The sequence below is a fragment of the Sorex araneus genome, chromosome 2 (assembly GCF_027595985.1).
Source record: "Sorex araneus isolate mSorAra2 chromosome 2, mSorAra2.pri, whole genome shotgun sequence".
In the NCBI taxonomy this organism is placed as follows: Eukaryota; Metazoa; Chordata; class Mammalia; order Eulipotyphla; family Soricidae; genus Sorex; species Sorex araneus.
In genome coordinates, this window is record NC_073303.1 from 185797724 (window position 1) to 185816716 (window position 18993).

An 18993-nucleotide genomic window follows, 5' to 3' on the forward strand; every position below is an offset into this window, starting at 1 on the left:
GGGGTGGCATGCCAGCCACTAGGGTGGCAGTTCATACACTTATTCTTTTTTTTTTTTTTAATTTTATTGAATCACCATGTGGAGGGTTACATAGTTCTCAGGATTATGTCGGTTATACAATTCTCAAACACCCTTCACTTCACCAGTGCCCATCTTCCATCACCAACCCCCCCAGTATACCTGCCGCCCCCTCCCACCTCCCCAGTCCCAACCCTTGCACATGATATGTTTCACTTCATTTACGCCTTATTTTGATTACATTCCATGTTTCGACACACAACTCACTACCGTTGTTGGGGTTTCCCCCAAAAAAGAAAAGCAGTCCTATTGCCAAGGAGGCATTTGATAGTTCTCCATTGCTAAGAATATAGAGATATTAAGTCCCGCTGTTTGTTACATAGTTTTTCTTTTTCCCCCTTGCCCCGCGCCACCGAGTTCACGCCTGTTTTAGTAATCGCCACGCTGCCTGACAAGGGAAAAAAAAAAAAACCGAAAAGGATGGTTATTTCCCGTCATCAGCAGGCGTGGGGCTCTGGCTTAGTTGATAGACTAGTAGAGTGTCTCCAAGCAGTCTCTGGACCCGAAGGTCTTGCGCTGGTATCGGCTCCGGCTCGAGATTCCACCAGCGTCCCGCTGTTCCTTGTACATAATTTTTCCCCTTATATCCCATTCCCACGCCACCACGTCTGCTTGCTTAATGGACATCACACTGTAGTTGATGACACACTGCGTTTCTTCCCGAGAAAGAAGAAAATTTCTTCTCAACCGGCGTGGGGATATAGCTTAGTTCAGTCTAGTGAGATGGCTACCACTTTGATTGCCTTCAATATTTCAGCAACAGACTTACTATTAGGATCTCCCACAAAAGTCCGCCCCATTAGAAAGGAACCATTACATATTGCTCATACTAAGATGACATTAAGTCGCGCGGCCGCAGCAGCGGCCGCGCGGTTTTGGGTTTCTGTATAAAGTCCAGGGAAAGTACAACCAGAAATAACATCACTACAAACTTTTACCCTTTTATGGTGCTCATAAGATGGAGAAACCTAGAGAGAGGCTCGGCGTCTCCCTTTTGCGCTCAGGAAAACCGCGGCCCCTGCGCTGTGCTCAGGAGGGAGGAGTTGAGAGAGAGACAGGTTAAAAGAATTGGGGGATGCCCGGGTCCCACTGCTTCAGCACGCCGTGGGGTCTCTGGTCCCATGCCGGAATTAGTTCAGTGGGCTGCTTGGGGTCCGAGGGCGCTCCCTCGGGCCCCTCCATCATGCTCGCTCCACAGCCGGGTCCAAAAGGTCATACACTTATTCTTAAGGTGACAATTCACAAATTTCCATGTTCCTCTTCAGTATTTTATAACCCATTTCTGTGTGCTCAGTTGTTCTCTATTTTGTTGTTATTGTTGCTGATTTTGTAGGAATATGTGACAAAATGAAATGTTGAGATCCCCATTCTCAAAATTTGTATAGAGGATGAAAGACACTTGTTTTTCAAAAGCTCATGCTATAATTTGAAAATGGTGGTATTTACATGACTCCCTCTAATTTCCACTTTCCTGAACATCTTGTAAAAAAACAGGGTAAGTATGTCAATTAATTAAGAACCATCCTTATGAGCCTACCCCATGATTTTGCTCTGAAGTTTATCCTGTTTATCACAGTTCTCACCTTGAGGGACGGATTTCACTTCTTGGCACTTGTATTTCCCTCTCTTCTTGTCAATACTTCCGTTGACTTTTCTGAGATACGCTACTCCTAAAGTCACCAATCTCTCCTAACCTCTACATTGCATCAGTCACAGCTTTACTACATTTCTCTGTAGTTTTCAAATGAGTGTGCCATGACTGACAAGTAAAAAGAATGATAATATACCTTATCTTATTTTGTTCAAAATGTATGTCAGCATATACGACTTCAGTTTTTCATTTCTACACTTTAATATGGTTTGAGGAAGGAAATACAGAAAGAATTAGGATGACATTATTTCCAAATGACAAGACTTCTATTTTCTTAAAATCATGTGACTAAATGTTTGAATAAGCAAATGCAGGAAGCCTACTTATTAATCACTATAATGAAAATAACTCCTTTACTTATTTACCTAGCTAAATATCTCAATGTCTCTCAGGAGATAGTATCTAAAGATCAAAGAATAAAGTAGAGGGTATAAATGATGATATAGTAAATCTTCAATAATTTAATTGACTGAAAAACCTCGTGAGTTAAAAAATGAGCATATTCCAACAACACAATAGCCAAATTGTGGAAACAACCAAATGACCATGAAGGGATGACTGGCTAAAAACCCATGGTACATATGCACTGTGGAATACTACTTAAACTGTAAGCAAAGTGAAATGCAATTTGCTGCTATATGGATGGATCTGAGAGTATGAAATGAGTGAAATTAATCTGAAAAAGAACAGATACAGAATGATATCTCTGAGGTGGGATAGGATATAAATAAATGTAATAGGGAGATAACAAAACCAAAGGCAACAAAAACTAATACTGGTAGCGAGTAGGACGCTTACCCCCATGGGATAGGGGAGAATGGGATGAGAGGGAGAACTGCGACAATGGCAGAGGAAAGTTGGCTCTCTGATGAAGTGTGTGGTGCTGAATGGGTTTATGCAAGAAACCCTACTGTTATCAATCCTTATTGTAACCTATGGTGCCTAAAATAAAATTAAAAATTAAAAAAGGATTAAAGTGTCTTTTAACTGAATTATTAAGTCAGAAGAATGAATACATATTATAGAAATGGAAAAATAAAACTTCCAATATTCTCTGTTTAATAGGCATTGTAAAGTTATTATATTGTGTGTGCATGTTAAAATACTTTCTAATTTCATTTTAATTTAAAGTGTCATTTAAGTTTAATTGTCAAACATATATTTTAAAGTCAATATGCAAAGCACTGAGTTAGATGAATCAAATAGTAACTGTTCCAACACTTGAAATGAATTTGAAATATGAGAACACACAGAATATAATATTTTTCATGCATTATTTTCTCATTTCATATCTGTTTTACTGAAAGAGACTACTTAATATGAATTATTTAGAAGCCTATTTTTGTTGTTAACTTTGTATTAAACTACCAAATATAAACCATAAATCTATTTTCTGTGAATGATGTTCACTTACTGTATACTTGGTATATTTTGTTTTAAATTAAAGATTTTATTTGGTTTATTTTTTCAATTTTTTTCTTATACTTCTGAGAATACTTTGCAGAAGTAAGAACTAAAGAATAGTTCAGACTCTCCAATCACTTGGAGAATCTTTAGGACTAAAAATTCAGAAATATGAATAGGTATATCCTAAACATGTAAATTAACATAGGTACAGTACAGCACTTAAAACTTCAGTAGAGGCATGGAAGTATACAGTAGTATTTTCTTTTTAAATCAAACTAAGCACATAAATTGAAATTAACTGAATTAAAACATTAAAAGTTAAAATTAAATTGAATTAAAACAGCACAAAGAAAAATGTTCTAAACAAACTCATAATCATTCCAACCATATATCTTCATTCAAGAGTTATAAAACTTTAGGTTGCAACGTTTCTATATGTCATAGTGATAGAGAAAACTATAGAACCAAGGGAGTCAGAAGGGTAGTTTAGTTAATAAAGTATTTGCCTTGCTAGCAGCAAACTGGGTTTGTTCCCCTAAACCTGACATGGTCCCTACCAAAGGAGTGATTCCCTGAGTGTGGAGCCAGGAGTAAGCCTTCAACACCACTGTGTGTGCCCCACTTCAAAAACAATACCTCTATATGGTATGTAACATATTTTCAATATGCAGTTCTAAAAATCATTTCAAGGGAAGACTAGAATTTTCTGAAAAAATTAAGTGGTATAACAGTCTTAAATGATCTATAACTACAGGGGCTATGATGAAAATCTCATAATTCTATACATGCTATTTGAACTGGCTAAATATTGCCTTATTTTTGCTCCATCAATCAGCTTTCTAAGAAATTTAAATTATGCAATATTAACTGTAAAATTGTATTTTACCCCGTACCACTGAGTTCACACTTTCTTTTTTAGAGGGGGCAACATGGCTTAAAAAAATAAAACAAGAAATAATATATAAACCAGTGCTATTGGAAGAGTCAAATGAATGCAAAAGTGTTGCATCCTAGTAGCATTTTGAAAATTTTAAACTAAAAGTAAAATCAATTTTTTGCAACCATGCGATTTCTTCCCTGCACACCCTTCAAAATGCTTGAGTTAAAGAGGGAGGTATGAGTGTGCCCTACTAGTACTTTTTTTTCTACAACCAACGCTAGGTTGTTTTTTTAAATTTATTTATTTTTAATTAGTGAATCACCGTGAGGGTACAGTTACAAAATATGGAACGCTTCACGAATTTGCGTGTCATACTTGCGCAGGGGCCAAGCTAATCTTCTCTGTATCATTCCAATTTTAGTATATGTGCTGCCAAAGCGAGCACGACCAACACACTAGTTTTGTAGGGCGAAGGATGTAGTGCAAAGGAGTAATACTCAGGTCTTATATACTAAGGCCACAAGTCCCATCCTCAGTGCCACATGGCGCCCTGTGCCATGTATTTCTTGTAATACGTGTAACACATGTAATTCATGTAATACATCCCAGTGGGATGTATTTCTGGTGGATGCCAACACTACTTGGTCAAAGTGGTTGCTGAGCATTCCGTTCAGCACAGCAGTCAAAGTATCACTGGGAAAGACTTCTGGGACACTCAGCATTACGCCCAGCCTTTCATTTTGAAGGTCCCAAACAGAATTAAAAGCAGTTTTTAGGGTCTGGAGCGATAGCACATCGGGAAGGGCATTTGCCTTGTACGCTGCCAACCCGGATAGATTCCCAGCATCCCATATGGGCCCCTGAGCACTGCCAGGAGTAATTCCTGAGCGCAGAGTAACCCTTGTGCATGGCCAGGTGTGACCCAAAAAGAGAAAAAAAAAAAGCAGTTTTTATAGTAGATTGTATAACATTGCATATGCAGGTGATTAACTTCGTACAAACATGCCTGTTTGAAAGAAAATAAGTCTTTTAATACCTCTAATAGAATTTGAGAAATTATATACTCTTATAAATTATGGATGTATCAGATACGTATTTTTCATCTATTTTCTTATTCATTATCGTGTTCATTTAATTGTTTATTGTGTGTTAGACTTGGAGCTAATCACACAATAAATAGTAAAAAAAGGTGTTGACTTTTTTTTTCAAATATCTCACATGTCTTTTTGATAAAATTGCTGTGGAAGGGCAAATAGCGTTTGATTAGTATATCCAGAAAGAGTCAAATTAAGTTCAATTTATGGCAGAAAGACTATTCAATACGAGGCATTTATTTGTCACTTTTATGTTTTCCAATTTTCTCATAGGACATAAGTTCAAGGAGCCTATGTCTATTAATATTGCAATTCCTAATTACCTTTTCTCTTTTTGTCAGAGAAAGAAAAAACTTTTTCTTATAGAATCTAGTCTGCAATTAGCAAATTGATGTGTTTTGAAAACCAGAAAATATTCAATTTTTATGAAAGCATTATAATATTCCTTTAGTAATAAATTTCTTATATAATATTTCAATATGATACTTTTATGCTCTGTACTTACATTCTGATTCAAAGAAAAAAATCAGCCTAAAAATCTTTTCTTACAATTAAAACGGTATCTACATTGATCTCTAAAGGTCTCTATGTCATCTTCTAGTATTTTTCCATAGTTCGTAGTCAAAACTTAACAGCATAAAAAAATGTAAGTAAAAACCTTGCTAAGAATATATTCAAAACCATACTTCTCAACAAGTGATCATTAGAACCTAGAAGTTCTATTAGTGTTTTTCCTAGGGCTTGCCTTAGGAGAAAATTCTGTGAGTCGAGATCACTTGCAACTATTCTAAAGCCACTTCCATCATGAAGGCACAATCCTATCATAACATATATATATATGAAATAGAATTTATTTTCTATTGTTTTAATTTTAATTTTATTTATTTTTATATTAATTTATGGGGGAAGTGCGATTTGGACAATACCAACTGATGACACTTAATGCCTATCCCCAGCTCTGTGCCTCGGGGACTACCCCTGATGGTACTTGAGGTTGTCCAGGCCTGCCCCCAGCAGAAATTAAGAAACTTCTATGGCCCAGGGCTCATAAGAGTCAGCAGCATTTGACAGCAATTGAACAAGATCCTCAACTGCTAGTTCTACCTGTATCCAGGTTTTTAAATTGAGATATTTTTATCAAGAATAGTATAGTCCTCTTTTTCCACTACCACACGGTCTTATGGTTGGTTAGAAATACTATAGGGACACAAATAGAATTTTTGTGGAACATGAACCTGCCCCCCCTCTATATTTTCTTCTCAGATTCCAATTTGCTTCTTTCCAATACTATATGCATTCATGTATTAAAAATGTATAAATACATGTACCCGATGCATAAATCTTTTATGCTTTGAAAAATTCACTATGACAAGAGATTAAGGCAATATTTTTGGATTATTTGCAATGCAAATCTAAAACAAGTAATATGCAAGTATATCAATATCTTAAGTATTTCTTTTTAAAACCAATCAATGTAAAAGTTGGTTTTCTAGCCTATCCTGTAATAAGATTACTATGAACCTTAGAGATGAATTTTTTACTCAATTTATGTTTTTAACTTCTAAATGAATTGGTAAAAAGTAAACAAGTTCTATATACATATTTATTCTATATAATATTCCTGTAACAATTGAAAAACAATTTAAATAGACATCAGCTGTGAACTTTAATGAAACATTTGAACTTTAAGTGAGAATGATTTGCAAATATAGATTCATCAGTTGTTGCAAATGCCCCGTTCTAACAGGTAATGAATATAGTGGAAGTGGAATTGTTCTGTGGATGCAGAAAGGATATGGAAAGTTTCTATAACTTCCACCAAACTATCTATGAGACTAAATCTTCTCTTATAACAAAAGCTATTAAAAGTACAAAAAATGGAAAAATTAGGGAAACTGAAAGGCTGCAAAAAACTATCTTTTGGTACTCCATATTAGCCCCACATTGTAATGACTTAATGCTAAGCAGGCATATTGGACAGGATATACGGGTTTATATTAATCTAACTAATACAGTCACTAGCATAAGTTCTGGGAAAACAGAAGAATAAGTAAAGGCACAGGACCATACAAAAAGTGGCAGACTATAGCCTAAAAAGTGGAAAGAAAGTTAAATTGGGTAAACCGAGTTAGCAGGTGAGGACAGCAAGGGAGGGATAAGCCAATCAAGAAGAAACATGACCTTAGGGTCCTGGGAGGGAGCCAGTCCAAGGCATGAAGGTCGGAGTTAAGTAAAGGGATAAAAGGGGACTCTTGGGAGAAGCCAGTGTCACTCTCTGTGCAGGAGACCCTGAACGATCAGTACGTGTGCTTGGCATGAACAGAGATCTTCTTTGCTTGCATTTTTGACTCTCTCATTCCTTGAATCACGGACCCTAACAAAATAATGAAATTTTCATCCAAACCATCTATATTTGAAACATCATATGTAAAAGAAAATGTGTGTTTATTGCAAGAAAGAAAAGCAATGAACTCAGTAGTAAAGTCAGAGTTCAGATGCAATTCTGAAAGTAAGATGCAATTTTGTGAGGTTGGAAACAAAGGAGGAATGACAGTATCTATACGTTCTTGAACTCTTCTTAATGTCAGACTCACTCAGTGTGTGCTGTCTGAATACCTAATTGCATTGACTCCTCCTAACAGCTCCATGAGGTTGATACTTACCTCTATTTTGCATAAAGAACTCGGACTTAAAGATAGGCTGGAAGTTCAAGGTCCAACAGAAAGTAAGTAGTGCATGTCAAATTTAACCCAGTTCTACTTGAGCATGTGCTCTTGATAAATAAATCATGACTATAATATACAAATCTAATGCAAGTTATTTGAAAGCAATCAATGAAATAAGTTCAGGTCATTCAAGCTAAATTATTTTTCTCAGCTTACAATCCTGTTCCACGTGCTCTATTTATCTGCAATTTAAAATTGAAGATATATAAAAGTACTTCTGTAGGATCAGAGTGGTAGGACCCGCTTAGCCGAAGAACTACTATGACAGGCTTTGTGACCTCTGAGTGACTTAGGCCTCAACCAGATGGTCATCAAAGATTAGGTTCCCAGAATGACATTAGGTCTCCGGAATGTAACTGTCAGGATGTGGGCTGGATGAGGCTCCCCCCCCCCGCACCCCCTCCCAAAAAATAAATGTACTCTATAGATAATAGAAAATTGCTGAGTCACGCACACTTGCTAAAATGAAAGTATAAGAACTTGCTGAATCTAGGGCTCCAGGGTCCTTGTTGAAAATCACTGCCCCTGGCAGGTACTTGGACCCCAGTTAGCTGCAACAAAAAACCTTCACTAAGTGATTTGCATTATCTTATCAGCTCATTCTCTGGTCCTGGAGGGGTGGTTGACTCCAGACCCTAGCAAGAAGATCAAAAATTATGGAAGAAATCTGCGGGAAGTTTTACTATAAAGTAGTAGATGTTGGAAAGTTTTTGATCTGCAAGGATCTGAGGACTGTGGCTATATCTATTTTAGAGAAAATGAGAGAAATCTAAATCCTTTCTGCCCCAGGCAGCAGGAAGATTGAAGATTTGCAGTTGCAAATCTGCAGCATTTGCAGTTAAATAAGTTTGGGGAAGAGATACTGAAATCCTGCTGACTTCTCAAGTGATTAGGACAAGTTGTTCTTTATTTTGGGGTTCAAGGAGGGTGTCAAACTGTGTTTTCTCCATCTATGCCCTCAAGAATATCTGCCTGGGGACAAAGTCGGGTACCAAGTATCAGTCATGTGTTCCACGTGCAAAGCCAGCACTGACCCACTGTGCTATTGCTACAGCCCAACTAAGACAAATTGGGACTCCAACAAACTGTTTCCAGGCCTGCTGGTACTGGGTGGGCAAATAATGCCTCTCACAGGAGTTAGTGACAGAAAACAGGTATCTAATTTGTAAGAACAATTAGATCATTATATGTTCAATGTATATTTTCTAATTTTTTATATCTGCCAGTAATAACAAGGACTGGAGCGATAGCACAACCAGTAGGGCATTTGCCTCGAACGTGGCCGACCCAGGTTCAATTCCTCTAGCCTTCTTGGAGAGCCCAGCAATCTACTGAGAGTCTCCCTCCTGCATGGCAGAGCCTGGCAAGTTACCTGTGGAGTATTCGATATGCCAAAAACAGTAACAAGAAGTCTCACAATGGAGACATTACTGGTGCCAACTTGAGCAAATCGATGAAAAATGGGACATTGCTATAGTGCTACAGTAATAACAAAATAATTTGACTCATTTTTTGATAATAAAATAACAATATCATAAAACTAGTAGAAGAGAAAGAAAATAAAATGATCAAAATGAAAATACTCATTCAATCTTCAAAAAAGAAAGAGAATGAGACTATGAGACTAATAAGGTATAAAAAGGGAAAATGTATACAGTTTTACATAATCAAAATTTACTGTATGTCACAAGAATTAAAATATCCCTCTGTTTTGTTTTTTTTGGGGCCTAGACCTTGTAGTTTGTAAGGCCCCTTCTGAGTATGTCTTTAGGATAAGAAACTATTTGATACTGGGGATTAAACCCAGGCCTCTTGTGGTTTTAGGCTTACCTTCCTGTCCAGGGATTCAAATTTGTAACCAAAAAATTTATAAGCATAAAAAATTTCAGACACATGCTCTGCATAGCTATTCTGACTATATAAAGGAATGAGAAATATTGAAATACAATAAAAAGAAATGCATTTAGGCAGATAAAAAAGGAAAACTTGTGTAGTGCAATTAATTTCAACAAATCATTCATCTTTATGAGGAGAAACGAGTTTAGACGAGTATAAAAAACATAAAAATATAATATTAAATTTGTGCAAATGAAATATGCATAAAAGTTGTTTTTTCTAGGATCACATGATTCCCAAATGTAAAGATTCATATTTAACATTATGTGAAGGAAAACTGAATAATTTTGCAATTTTTAAGCAGATTAGCCTTTGATTAAAAGATGAAAAATAATTAAAATATGCATAGTAACACAACGAGAAAACAATGAGAAATTATCTACTGGATACATGTTGAGTAGTGTACCGACCAAATTTTTTATAATAATCAGACACACAATTAGAATAATTATTTTTAAAAGATCTTTTTCGTTTCTACTTTAATATTTTTAAAAGACTATTCAGTAAAAATTTTTATGAAGTTCAGACATGTTAAAAGAGAATTTAAGGGGCTGGAGCTATAGTACAGTGGGTAGGGAGTTTGCCTTGCACGTGGCCAACCCAGGTTTGATTTCCAGTATCCCGTATGGTCCTCCAAGTACCACTAGGAGTAATTGCTGAATGCAAAGCCAAGAGTAACCCCTGTGCATTGTCAGGTGTGACCCAAAAAGGGAAAAAAAGAGAATTTAAGTCAACTGTGAGCTATGGAACATTTTAAAGAATTAAAATCAATATAAATATTATAGTAATTACATATGATTCCTCAATGTACTTGCAAAGCTAATTTAAAAGTTATAGGGGATAAGAAACAAAATCATTGATAGACCAAGTGCTATTTAAGGGACAAATGTAAAGTTATTTACTTTGATTACCCTTCATTATGATTATGGTGGAATTAGAGGTACAATTAATTTTTCTTTGTCTTTTTTTTTCTGATATATCATTCAAGTGTTGCTCCTGACCAGTACTAGAACACCATATAGTGTCAGAGATAGTAACAAAAATAATCAGGATGAATGTTCAAACTCCGGTTCAAAAAATTATGTCAAACTTGAACATGGATGAATAAACAAATCTGTATAAAAATGACACATTGTTAAATGGCAAAAAAAAATTTGCAAAATGCAAACTCATATTCTTGAGGATTGCACTTAGAATTATCAATAATTCATCAATCCTTTAAGAAGCATTAGTCTTTGTAACTTGTCTGTTGAGAATTTTTTTTTCTTTTTGGGTCACACCTGGCGATGCACAGGGGTTACTCCTGGCTCTGCATTCAGGAATCACTTCTGGTGATGCTCAGGGGACCATATGGCATGCTGGGAATCGTGCCCGGGTCGGCTGCGTGCAAGGCAAACGCCCCACCCACTGTGCTATTGCTCCAGCCCCTGTTGAGATTTTTTTGTAAAATAAAAAAATGATTTGATGATTAATTTTATAATAATTTAAGTAACAGAATAGCATTTATGTTTATACCTTTGATGTACACAGATTTGCACCTATTGACATTTTAAAACCACTAAAAATATATATATGTATATATTTTTTTTTTGCTTTTCGGGTCACACCCAGCGATGCTCAGGGGTTACTCCTGGCTTTGCACTCAGGAATTACTCCTGGCGGTTCTTGGGGGACCATATGGGATGCCGGGGATGGAACCCAGGTCAGCCGCGTGCAAGGCGAATGCCCTACCTGCTGTGCTATCGCTCCGGCCCCAAACCACTAAAAATATTTTATTAAAGTAACATTACAATGTTTTGTTTAAGTTTCTACTTTAATATTTTTTAAAAGTTAATGCTGAAGTTTCAGGCATACTTAATCAGAAATCAACTTGTGGAAGGCAAAAAATTAATATAAAACAAAAATCAATCACTTTCACTTTTATTTAAAAAGTATATTCACCAATACTATTGGTAAAATAAATAAAACTACATAAAAAGGAAAGAGAAAAAAGAAATGCAACTGGAAATATATCAAATGAAAGATGTAAAATATTTATGTAACAAAAACTGTAAGACTCTGTTAAAAGACATGGCATATATGCTTGTTGATCTTTCTCAGAGAAGTCCCTGTTCATTTACTTTCCCCAGGTTTTGATGGAGTTTTTGGATATTTTTTGTTTCTGATCTTTGTATTTTACAGATGCTAGATATCAACCCTTTATCTAATGTGTTGACCACAAATATTTTCTTCCATTCAGTTAGCGTCTTCTGGCTTTAGCCCATACTTCTTTTGCTGTGCAGAAACTCTTTAATTTAATGTAGTCCCATTTGTTTATTTTTGCTTCTATCTTCTTTGCCTGTAGCATGGTATCATACAAGAAGTTTTTGAGGTCCACATCTTGGAGCGTTCGATGTATTTTATAGATTCTGGCCTGAACTGAAGATCTTTGTTCCACTGTGAATTGATTTTTTGTAAGGCATAAGACACGAATCTGATTTTAATTTTTGCACATTGTTACCAGTTTTGGACTGGAGCTATAGCACAGCGGGTAGGGCGTCGCACTTGACCATCTGGAGTTTGATTCCTCCATTGCTGGTGGTAATGTAGTCTGGTTCAATCATTATGGAAAACACTATGAGGCATTATCAGTAAACTTAAAATTGAGCTACCCTCCCACCCAGCTCATTCCGCTTCTGTATATCTACCTACCCCCAAGACAGAAGAACATTTGTAGGATGACATTACTTTGTCCTTTCCCTCCTTGCCACAAGTAGCTTGTCCCGGTTTTACCCAGAGTTTAGGCTTACCCCAGTCACACCCATCAAGGTGTTCCCGAATCTCTCCCATCCCTTTGTTTAGCTATAATCACTTCTCCATGCTCTCTTCCCCAAAAGAGTTAATCCTCTGGCTTTCCCTTAATCCGACTCTGCTAATTTACAAGGTCAGACCTTCCTAGGATACTGAATTTATATTATATAAGTTAATATTGCCTTTCTCTTCTTCTTGTGCCTTTTGAATAATTTACTTTAAAGCTATGACTGTTTTGTATAGACACAAGAAGACAATATTATGTTTTTATAACTTGGGAATTAATTGGCCTCAAATATTATTCCCTCCCGGGCCTCTGCTTTCTCCACTTAAGCCTCAGTTGCCCTCAGCTCCTAGCACCCCAAAGTAGGGTCCCCGACGTGGGACAGGAAGGATCCAGGGCAAGCGGTGAGTTATGTGCTACTCTGGCATCGAGATGGGCCTGGCCAAAGTGCCTAATTCTTAACTATAAGTTAAGAGCTTGATCATAGACAAATGCTGTCATGATCCAATAGTAATTATGAGACTGGGACCCTGCAGGGATAGGAAAGACTGATCTGGCCTGAGCACTGTAGTCTGAGATTGAGATGGCCCCAGGAGAGCAATTCTATAAGCTTTAATGCATCTCTTATTGTGTCCATACAAAATAATTAATATTATGAATTCTTATATGTTTGCTGACTGAGGAGAAGAGAAACACGTTCATGGGACTCCACCCTTGGGTGGATCCTCCTGCTGAAAGAGAATTAAGTCCTAGGAGAAGCATCCCCTAAGGGAAAGGACCTTACCCTATTGATGGTGACCACACCTACGGGTAGGCCCCAACCCCCTGATGCTGTGGAGATTTAACTAGGCTGTGAGAGTGGGTTGGGGGGCCAGATCCACGAGCCAGATCCACGAGCCAGATCCACGGGGCAGATCCTCGGGGAGAGACCCAGGAGAGCGGGAGAGAAGCGGAGGGAGAAAATGAAATAAACGGATCGAGCAACCAGTTTGGCCTTCTTCCTTCTTCCTTCCGTCGCCTGCCCTCGACTGACAGCACACACAGCGGTTCTGGGGCACCGGACGCGGCCGGTGAGACAGAGCCACCTAGAGAGCCCGCGAGTGCACGCTCCCCTCGGCGTGCTTTAGTTTTTTACAAACATTCATTCAAAAAAGACATCCACACCACTGTTTATTGCATTATGCGGTGTACTAGCTAAGCTTTGGAATCTATCAGATGTTCAACAAATATATCTGTGAATCATGAAGCTGTGACACATATACAAAATATAGTACTAAACTGCTATGAGGACAATACACAATGGAATACTATACTGCTGTAAAAAATGAAATGACTCAGAATAGTTTAACTGTGCTTACCATGCAACTGGGGCATGGACAATGGTGGAGAGTTGAAAACATGGTAGAAGGATGTGCTGTTGAAATATCGTATACATACAAATTTGTTATCAACTGCTGTAAGTCATGGCACCACCTATAATTTTTTAATCAAAGTATTGAAAATCTATTGAATTAAAAAGATTAAATAGATCTACCAAATGAAACAATTCTTCCCCTAAGTATCTATGCAAACAAAAAACACTAAATTTGAGAGATACGACCATCTATGCTCATTGCTAAACTATTTCTAGGAGTGACAACCTAGGAAACAACCCAAAGATCAAAGACAGAAGAGTGAATTTTTAAAAGACCTTATATGAATATTGTTTATTTGTAAGGAAAGATGAGATCTTTTCTTTCTCATTGATATGAATCAGACAATAGAAGTTCAGACTAAATAAAATAAATCATACGGAGCAAGAAAAAGACCAGTTGAGCTTATTCATATGTAGAGTATAAAATACCTGCAGCAATATTAGTAGCACTGTCATTCTGTTGTTCATCGATTTGCTCGAGCGGGCACCAGGAACATCTCCATTGCTAGACTTGTTTTTGCCATATCGAATATGTCACTGGTACCTTGCCAGGCTCTGCCGTGCAGGCGGGATACTCTTGGTAGCTTGCCAAGCTCTTTGAGAGAGACGGAAGAATCGAATCCGGATTGGCCGAGTGCAAGGCAAACACTCTACCTACTGTGCTATTGCTACAGCCCTATAAAATAATAAATCAAAATAATACAAATAAACAAACAATAACATTTCCTGGGAATCTGTCTGCAGAACTGAGGTTACCAGAGAGTATCAAAGTATAAATGGTAGCCTATAGACTATGTTTATTGTAATTTGATCCTCTGGTAGTGGTTGTTTGTGATAAAATACTTGAAATGAGTTATGAAATTGCATCTCTAAGACACAGCATAGTAAATATGTTACCTTATCTAACAAAAAAGAAAAATAACATGTTGCAAATATTACATTAAGTTCACCAAAGAACAGCTTTTTCATTATACATTGATTCCTTTTTACATAAGAAATTCTTATAATCTTAGAAGTCTGTTACTCTTCAGAATTGGCCAATAAAATAGATCCCCTGCCCATAATCTTATCTATAATATCCTTAAATTGATGCTATAATGTAGAATAAAATAGAAGAATATTTTTAAAAATTTCCTTACATCAAATTATTTTCCTCTATTCATATATTTTGTTTACTATTATGTTTCATTCTTGATATAAATATATTGTCCTAAATTTAGTTTTACTGGAAGAATGTGTTAGAAGGATACATTCTCAGCTTTCTGCATCATGTGAATTAATATAAAATATGCTTATCTAGGATATAATATGTTAGAAGTATCATATTTGTTATTCAACTCAGCAATAGTTTATAAACATGTACATGTGTGAACCCAGTATTTTGTAGACTATGAAGTGAGTGTTAATTACTGAAAGGCAGGGAGCTGTAAAAATATTTCCTTCCAATGATTGAGTTCTATTCACATCACTGGTTTATTTGTGTAGTAAAGATAAAAAAAAGAATTTGAAACCCATATCAGATGGGAATCAACTGGATATGGTTAAAACTAAAAACAAATAAAACACTTCATAATTCCATTGTTTCAAGGGCACATTTGAACGAAACAAAGGTAATCTTCACTAAGATTTACTTCTCTGATTTACTTTGTAAATTGAATCCTAAGCTTCTTAGCATATAAAAAGAATATTCTTCATATGCTTTTCTCAGAAGATAGTCATTTGGTTCGCATACGAACTTCTTTTGTAGCTAAACTTAAATTTGTAAAATCCTTTCTTAAGTTATCATTTTTATGAGGGTACAATAGCAGAGATAAAGATTTAAGACATGTAAAAAAAAATTCAGTTTAACTCAGAACATTCCCACTAACTTTAGAAGTTTTAAATGAGAAGGAAACTACTACAAAAGGAACTTTGATGAAAAATCCAAAGTTTTTGAATCCAGGTAATTTTGCCAACTGAGCCACTGATCAGCTCTCTACTTATATTTTTCTATCTTAGAATAGAAAATCAGCACCATAGATAGATAAATATATAGGATGGTAAATAGCTAGAGATATCTTTAAGCAAATTAAGTGAAAAACATAATAAAATGCAAGATACTCTTGCTCAAATATAAACATGTAGATACATATATATGTATAAACATACATACACACATATATGTGCATATATACATACACGCTTATGTATATATGTATATATCGGTCAATATGTATATGAATATACAAATACATGTGACTCTGCTTATATCTGTGACATATAATCTATAATAAGATATATAAAAATCTCACACTGAACAGCAGTAAGTAAAATTTTATTATCAAAGTATATTCAATATTTAATGGAGATATTTTATACTCAATAAAATCAAGTCAAATTCTTAATATCTAATTAAAATATTTTATGAAATTATTTGGCAGTATTGTTGTTATGGTTCTTTCTACTTTTTTATGTATGTTAGTCAAATAACTGTTTCTGTTTATTTGGGAGGCTTAGCCACTGGACTAGTCTTGGCTTTGTGCTCAGATTTGACCCCCTGACAGTGCTCAGTGGGAGCATATGCTATGCCAGGGATTTTAAATGAGGTTGGGTATATGCAAGGAAAGTAGCTTACCCCCAGAACTAATTCCCTGGTACTCAAATAACTTTTTTAAATGACTCACTTTAATTCTAATTACTTAGAATTTTTCTTTGTACAAACTAATTTTCCTTCGTTCAAGATTCTTAAGAAAATAAAACTACTCTAAGGCATTAAAATTCAAGGTAAAGTTTTAAGGATTAGTTGAGTTATAATCACTGCAGAACAGATATTATTGAAGGTAAGGAAAAATTTGAGGAAGCAATTATGGTAGTTGTTCAAAAAAAATACCAGTTAATGCAAGTCGAGAGGAACACATAAACACCGATTATGTGAAATATTGTAGGAAACAGCATGTTTTGTTAAATGCTATTAAAATTGCTCAGACCTGAAGTGAAAAACTATTGGTTATATTAAAGGAGGTAGTTTTAATATATGTGCAAGTTTAATAGCTGTAAGTTTAATTAGAGTTATTAAGTACACACACACAAATTTGGATATGGAGGCTTGAATTTCCCATTCATTAAATGGAATATGCAAAAAAGAAGATCGTGTATTGAAAAGCCAAAAATTTTCTAACAGCAATTTTGGTTTACTTTTATGGGAAAATAATTTAATTAAAATAATTAAAATAAATAATACACGAATATATTAATTTTGCATGTTCAGTAAACTATTGTATACACTGTAAAATGTTGAGAGTTAAGACACTGGTACAATGTGTCTGTGATCCATGTGTATGTCAGTACACACATGTATATGTGTAAAATTCCCTTTGAATTTATCATCAATTGGTATTATTCATAAGTTACATATTATGGAAGACTAACATTTTAACATAACGATATGATATGTAAAAAATATCCTGTTTCTTAGAGGTGGAAACTTTTCCTGATGTAGTTTTGAATAGAAAACATCTAAAAAGTATAATACAAAAAGAATTCATCTTAAGATCTTGGAATAGTTGCTTTCATACTTTTAGCAGTGAAGAATTTTTTTTCACATTTTATTCCATGTGTGGAGCATATAATTGATATCTTTACATGTGGAATGAAAGAATCCAATGTAAGTTTATGAATTTTAGTTAAGTGCACATTTACCACTGCAGATTTCACTATTATTGAGTTTATTTTAGTGCCTACTAAGTTAATTTCAAAACTAAATTTTGGAATGAGGTAAAAATGAAATTGCTCTAATACAAAACTACTTTCAGGCAAATTCAGATTTATTACCTAAGTTTATTTCTAATTCAAATATTGCAGTTTGCAGAAAGTTGTCGTTACTACCTTTAAATTGCTCATTGTTTTCTCTGAAATTATGTGATATGCACACAGCCAGTTGATTGTCAATACCTGCATTCACAGTGGTACAAGGTACAAGTTTTTTTTTAATTTTTTGAAGATTTTATCCAAAGATAAAAGTTTTTTTAATGCCAGCATTCTAATATATTTAATTATAATGATAAATGAGTCACACTGAAATAGTTTTCTAATATTCATGATTTTTACTATAAACCACTTTGCAATATGATAATTTACTGCCCACTTTAGAATTGTGATGTTCTACAATTTAGAGTTAACTTTCTAAATTTTCCCTATATTCTTAATGGAAAGTTCATTTTTAACTAAAATATTCTCTTAAGTTGCTATGATTCAAAGATGATGGGCATTACATTTTAGTTTGGATGTATTTTAATATTTAAAATATCTCTTTTTGGATGCAATAAATTTAAAGGTCAAAATAAATGACGTGGCAAAATAAAGAACTTAAAAGTTTTTGTAATTGGTTAATTTTAGTTGTCTCTGTAGTTATATTTGAAGCCTCATTTTATAGATATTCAGGCTTTACGGTGTAATCATTTGCTGCTAATCAACTCATGATTCATTGAAGTATAGACCCATGTTGGTTCTATAGCTAATTTAAAAAAAAATAATCACAGACATAAAATTATATGAAATAATGAAGTAGTGTAGGTGGACTATAAGTAGAATTATGATCTGCATCAAGAAAATATATTTACATGTATATTATTTAATGAGTCTTCACAGATTTCTAAGATCTAGTTAATGCATTTCACTAGCATATCTTGCAAGGTAATATAAAGTAATTTGGCTTAGGAAGTTAAAATTATTTTATTGATTGAATTTTCATTCTTATGACTCAATTTAGTTTGGAAGAAAATCAGCCTAAGATTATAAAAAGCAATAACATATTTAACTTTATTATTATTTTATTAAAATGGTTTTCATATTGCTACTTGTGTTTACATTGCTACTTCTTAACCTTCCCACCTCCACAGAATGTTAATAACCTTTCAGTCCTGGCCCAAAATGCATTTGCCCTCTCTTTCCCTACGTAGCATTAGTTTGCAGCTCTGTTGGCCATATCTCAGGGTTTCCTTCCATTGAAGGGTAATCAAATCATTTACTTTGCTTTATTATATTCCACATTTGAGAATTAATTAATATTTATCTT

At 35.0% G+C, this 18993-nt stretch overlaps 1 non-coding gene across 1 annotated transcript; it reads right to left on the reverse strand.

The window, feature by feature from the left end:
• Positions 1-4354: 4354 nt before the first annotated feature.
• On the reverse strand, positions 4355-4461 carry LOC129402800 (U6 spliceosomal RNA). Its single transcript, XR_008628842.1, has one exon. It is a non-coding gene; the product is annotated as a U6 spliceosomal RNA (small nuclear RNA).
• Positions 4462-18993: the final 14532 nt, after the last annotated feature.